The following is a 7017-nucleotide window of genomic DNA, read 5'->3' as shown; positions in this document are numbered from 1 at the left end:
TGTCAGACAGGGCAACAAAAAACAAATTGTAACAGGGTGCTGCTTTGTTGTTCCAATGTCACATGATAAGATATAATAGTAACAAAAGGCAATCATGCATTGTTGACTCTCAATTCTTTCAAAATATCTTACTCCCTTTTCGGAATAACTGTCAGTACCCATTTTATAGAAAAAGGTTGAGTATCAGCAAAATTAAATTAGAAAATATCTGTCTAGTATAGTCTAACAAGAGTTGGGATCTAGAACTAAATGTTCTGCTTGTTGTTACTGCCCGATGATTCTTCCTCAGGACTGACTGCTTTGATATTAAAGGTTCTTCATTGTACTTTTCTCCATGGATCCATATTAAATTCTCTATCCTCATTGCCTGAGTTCTGGTTACATTCCTTACCACTCTTAAGATATCCTCAAAGATTTCTTTCTCCTGGCCTTCTCCCTACTGGGTCCAATGCAATTCCTTCCATTCTTTCTGTTCACCATGACATCATCAAAAGTTGGGCTTTCTAAAAGCTGTTCAAAAAATACCTGAGGTTTCAGCTCAGCACAGCAGTGAGGGAGTTTCAGAGCAGATCCTTTCAAATCACGGTGGCCAAAGACTTTTTCCTTTTCCCCTTTTATGTATCCAGGCCTCCAGATGTGGGTGCCACCCATAATCAAGGGTTTTCCCTGTAGTTAATTCCTTCTGAAAATGTTATCTCAGATTCTTTCAAAAGTACATTTTGCTAATCTCCTAGATACTTCTCAACTTTTCAAACTAACAAGGTCACCCTCACAGGCAGCCTCCGAGGGTCTATATACTTGGTTGTCATCTCCAGAACATGTTTTTCTCTGACTGAACATAGCTATAATATAAAACACACCCAGGGAGCACATATAGAGCAATCCGTGTCACTTTAAAGACAGACCAGCATAACATCCCTCTTCTAACAGTTTATTGTTAAATGTCAATGATTCCGAATGCTGAGAAGCTGCCTAATATGTAAGAGAGGCTAGGAGATTTGGCTATGTTGTCAGATTAGTTGGGGTCTTAATGTCCTGAAGTGACACCATGACCACAGGAACTCTGATAAAGTAAAGCATTTAAATGGAGCTGGCTTACAGTTCAGGTTTAGTCCATTGTCATCATGCAGAAAGTATGGCAACATGCAGGCAGACATAGTACAGGAAAGGTAGCTGAGAGTTCTTTATCTTGATCAAAAAACAGTAGGATGTGACAGTGACAGATTTTCTCCACCATCACCAGACATACTCTAATAAGGCCATAACTCCTAATAATGCCACCCATTGTGGACCTATGGGGGTCATTTTTATTTAAATTACCACAGACTTGGGATCAAAGGTACCAGAGGTATCAATGTACCTCTTTCCACTATGTGTTCTGATACATTAGCTTCCCATAGGTTTAGTTTCATCACCTAATTAGTATCTTCCCATCAATGTTGGCACATAGATATCATCTCATCTTCCAGGGCCTGCTTCCTCCTGTGTCTGAACTGCCATAGGGTGGTGTCTTAGTTAGGGTAATTCTCCCATAGTATCCATGTGGAGGGGAGGGAAGTCATGCCATAATTCAAGATTGACCTAAACAATATTGTTTAAATCTTTAAAATTACCAATACTCCAAGACAAAATAACTACTTATAAGTCAGATGGATATACCATAGAAAATACTAGTTCTGTCTAGAAGCAGATGAACTGGAGTTAGGAACAGTATCTGAAGGGATAGAGAGTGATTCCAAGGAAAGAGAATTGCAGCTGAGAATCAAAGCATGGTTGAGGGTTATACAACCTGGGGGAGGAAGAAAGTTTCTGATAAGATAAACAGGGTTTAAATGGGCATTGGAATGAATAGAAAATGGTCTGTTCAAGAAAGTGAATGCTCCTTCTGATGGTTTGAATATGCTTGGCCCAAGGAGTGGCACTATTAGGACTGGCCTTGTTGGAATAGGTATTGCCTTGTTAGAGAAAGTGTGTCACTGTGATGGTAGGCTTTATGACCCTCCTCCTAGCTGTCTGGAAGACACTCTTCTCCTGGCTGCCTTTGGATCAAGAAGTAGAACTCTCAGTTCCTTCTCCAACACTATGTCTGTCTGGATGCGACTATACTTCCCACCTTGATAATGGACTGAATCTCTGAATCTATAAGTCAGACCCAATAAAATGTTGTCCTTTATAAGAGTTGCCTTGGTCACGGTGTCTCTTCACATCAATGGAAACCCTAACTAAGACACCATAATATGGCAGCTCAGGCATAGGAGGAAGCAGGCCCTGGAAGATGAGATGATATCTATGTGCCAACATTGATGGGAAGATACTACAGACTATGATGTAGGTAGTCAGTCTAGCATGGTTAAGTCATATTCACAACATACGGGATTGTCCACTGTAGAGCCAAAGATATGGGTTTAAAGGAGCAGTTGGGCAGCCTGCACTAAGATGATAGGATGGAACAGGAATGGCTAAATCAAGAGAGGTTGAAAGAATGGGTCAGGTCACTGTTGGGTGCTCTGTGCCATGCCTAATAGTCTTGCTTACCCAGATACATGGATGTGTTACTAACTGTGCTGAGGAACTGGGTTCCAAGGCCTCCATTCTGAATGCTAACTATGGAGATGCAGAGGTGGAAGACATGTCATTTCCCTTTGTAGACCAGATATGCCACTTCATCACTGCAGTAAGTTACTGAGTTTATTTTTATTCTCAAATTGTCACATCTTCACCCCGATGGATGCTTATATTCCTTTCCCTAGACCCATATGAAACTCTCCTATAAACGACTTACACTCTGCAACAAAGAGGCGTCCCAGAAAACACCCAGGAGGCTCTCGTAAAATAACCTAGACTAAGGATGGGATCTTGAAGGAGCTGAGGATGTGAACAGACTGAGGCATGAGAGTTTGATATCCACCAGCTCTGTGTGTATGTGTCTATTCTGTGCATTGTCTTGAGTCTCTGGTATCTTCCCTAGGGGTCCATGATCCTAACCAATTTGACTGCACTGTAAGTGGAAACCAAAGATTAGTCTACTCCAGAAGTCATCATTCCAGAGCACTTTTTAGAGAATGGAGAGTTTTAAAAGTGAGAATCATTTCTACCATTCTCAATGGGTAGGTTATGAGCAGGGCAGAGTTGCCAGAGCCTTCCCCAGCCCTTCCCTCTACACCCTGTAATCCACCACTCTAATTGGGACATCATCAGATAGCCCATGGTGGCTCAATTTGCTTTGCTTGCAACCCAGAATTCCCTGAAGTTGGCACAGCTTCAGACCTGCACTATTTCTCATCTCTCTTTGCTTCTGCTGGGGACTTCAGATTCCCTTGTTTTGTTTTTCCCAAAACTGAAAACAGAAGCCCAAACCCTGCCTTTTGCTCACAGTCAAAGCTAGACATCTCTCATCTTTACAGATATATTTAAACACTCAAAGTTCTTTTTAAGGAGTGAACTCTTATAGAGATATCGAGATGAGTGTTAATAAAGGAATGGGGAGGAGGTATGAATGAGGGTCTACCTGCTTCTGAAACTGTTCACCTTGACAATAGTTTTAATGGATTAGCCCCTGTCCTATAAATACTCCTTTAACAGGTTTTTTATTATATTTCCTTTTAAAAATCTAGTAGTGTTTTTGCATATGTTACAAGGCAGTCAACGGGATTCATTGTTGATTATATCTCTTTGACTTCCTATCCAGCTAGTTACTGAAGACTGTGGTCATACTTTGGGGAAATGAATAACTCAGTGTCCATGTGTATCCTAGATATTGGCTCATATATATATATATATGAGCAGTTACGAGCTTTGGGAATTCTTCCAGGGGTTCTGAGTTCAATTCCCTGCACCCATAAGGCAGGTCACAATATCATAGCCTCCAGTGTCCTCTTCTGGCGTGCAGATGGACATGCAGTCAAAAGCATCCATATACATTAAATAAATAAATATTTTCTAAAATGTTTAAAACAGTGACTGGTTTCGTTATTCATTGCAAGGGTCACATGAAGTCCTGAGTAAGTGATTCATGTCTAGTTACAGGCAGCTCCCCTCCCCACCCTCAAGCTGAATTAGCATCAAAATACAAACAGCACTAGGGCTATCCACAACTGGTAAGTCTCAGAGGACAGCCAGGCTAGACTACTGAAAGCAATTGCAATAAAATCAGGGTCAAAACAAGGCAGCCCACTCTATCCCTATCTATGCAATAGTACTTGAAGTTCTAGCCAGAGCAATAGGACAACTAAAGGAGATCAAGGGGATCTTGGAATTGGAAATTGAAAAGGAAGAAGTCAAAGTATCACAATTTGCAGATGTTATCATAGTATACATATAAGTGACCCCCAAAATTCTACTGGGGAACTTTTACAGCTAATAAACACCATCAGCAAAATGGTTGGATATAAAATTAACTCAAAAATGTGTAGCCCAGGCTGGCCTTGAACTCGTGATCATCCTACCTCTGCCTTCTCCAGCAAATCCTACCAGGGTGTGCTACCACAACTGGCTCAGGAGGAGGAAATAAGGGCAGCTGTATCCGAATCTGGAGGAGACTTGAAAGAGGTACAGAGGGTCAGGAAATCGAATAAAAAATAGGTAGCAGGGGGGATGAGGAACTGGGTTTAGCTACTGGTGGGTCCCAGACACCAGAGAAACCAGGCTCCCAGGGCCCAATGGGATTGACTTTAACTGTAATGCACAGAGCGGGAGGAGGGAGATAGAACCTTAGGAGACCACCTCCAGTAGATAGGTGTGGCCCCTGATCGAGGGATGCAGCCACCCACCCATCTCAAAGATTTTTTAACCCAGAAATGTTTCTGGCCAAAGGAAGAACAAGAACAAAACTGGAACAGAGACTGAAGGAACGCCAACTGGGGAGCGGCCCCACCTGAGGATACATCATGTCTGCAAAGAACAAACCCAACACTTGCTGTGGTCAAGAGGCACTTGCAGACAGGAATCAAGTGTGGCAGTCTCTAGAGAGGTCCGGGCAGCAACTGATCAATGCAGAGAAAGATGCATGGAGCTAACCATCAGGCTGAACTCAGGGTACCTGGTGGGGGAGCTGGCTGAAGGGCTGGAGGAGCAGAGGGGGATTGTAACCCCACTGGAAGAACAAAATAGGCTGGCCTGACTACCCAGACCACCAACCAAGGAGTATACCTAAAGGAATCTTTGGCTCCAGATACATATGTAGCAGAGGATGGCCTTGCTGGACAGCAACGAGAGGGGAGGCCCTTGGTACTGGGGAAGTTTGATGCCCCAAAGTAGGAAGATGCTGGAATGGTGGGGCAGGAGTGTGTGGGAGGGTGGGGGAGCACTCTCACACAGGCAAAATGGAGGGGGAGGGCAGATGTAGGATAGAGGGCATGGTGGAGGGGTAACAGGGAAGTGGAATATCATTTCAGATATAAATGAATGGAATGATTAATAATTTTTTAAATTAACTCAAAAATATCAATATCCATCCTTTATACAAACGACAAATGGGCTGAGAAAGAAATTAGGGAAACAATATCCCTTATACTAGCCACAAATAATATAAAATATCTTGATGTAACTTTCACCAAGCAAGTGAACAATCTGTATGACAAGAACTTCAAGTCCCTGAAGAAAGAAACTGAAGAAGATATCAGAAGATGGAATGATCTCCTATGCTTGTGGATAGGTAGGATTAACATGGGGAAAATAGCCATCATACCAAAAGCAATTTGCAGTTTCAATACAATTCCAATCAAAATTCCAACACAATATTTTATAGACCTTGAAAAAGTATCAACTTATTTTTCATATGGAAAAAATAAAATTAAAAAAGCACAGAATAACCAAAAGACACAGGCCTGGTGATTTTCAGACTAGGGATCCATTACACATGACTTCCTCTGCATTCCAGTGGTCTTTACAAGTTCCAAGGCCAGACCCCACTTAAGGGAGGGAAATTACTACAGTCTTTTGTGGGAAAACATTAAAGTTACAGGGCACATAATATAGAACCCAGGGAAGAGGAAGATTAGACTTGCTTTATTCTCACTATGGCTTTCTCTTAGAGTGGAATAATAAAACCCAATTTGCCTGCGGAAGCCTAATGAGGACCAGTTAAACTGACCAAGAGGGCCAAACCTGGAGAATCCTATAACTTAATATACAAACCATTCACACACAGAAAAAGACAAACGATGCTCAATTGTTTTAAATTACATATGAAGGACAATGGCATGGACTGTAAGATGTCCTGTATTGCATTTTGGAATAATATGACATAGTCACTTGGGGAATAGAAGAGTGGAATCAGAATCATCATGATTGGTATCAGTGATTACCAATGTGAGCCCAGATACTCACTAAAGAGATTCACAAGTCTTATGTATAGAAACAAATGTAGACACAAATGTGTGTATGCATGCATTTAGTTAAGCACATTGTATAAATTTATTTATACATTCTCAAGCTCTGCCTTCTGAGGGAAACTAGAGTGCCAGCACCTACGGGACTATGGGTGTGCCTCATGCCAGTTCCTATCTCCTACATATCATCAATCAACAAATGAAAGGAAGATTTCTGGCAAAGTGACAGATTCCAGGGCTGGTTTAGGAAAATATATGCCAGAAAATATAATTATACCAAGAAGTCAGGCAATCTCTGCTGAATGACCTCTACTTTACAGATCAGGATTGTCTGTGGCACCAAACAAGTAATGATTGATAACTCAATATAACCTTGTGAATAAAATTAGGAATCCAAAAGTTCATACTGATATTCATGACTAAATACAAGGGGAGAACAAGCACTTACATGTTAACCCATATAGGAGGCTCAAAGAATTTTCAAAATCACAAATTGGCAGCTAGAGACAGTAAATAATTTGAAATGGAAACTTTTTGATAAAATTAATGAAGATTAGTTTGTTAGTGGTCTCAAAATAGTTCTATTTATTTTAAAAAGAAATTATAGAAAGATCTTGATAGACATCAGCCTCATCAAGTGTTCCCCAAAATAAAACTCAAGACTAAGTGCCATCAGATAGGTGTGATA

Source organism: Grammomys surdaster, unplaced genomic scaffold (assembly GCF_004785775.1).
Source record: "Grammomys surdaster isolate TR1022 unplaced genomic scaffold, NIH_TR_1.0 319138, whole genome shotgun sequence".
NCBI lineage: Eukaryota > Metazoa > Chordata > Mammalia > Rodentia > Muridae > Grammomys > Grammomys surdaster.
Note: the sequence above shows the minus strand (reverse complement) of the source record.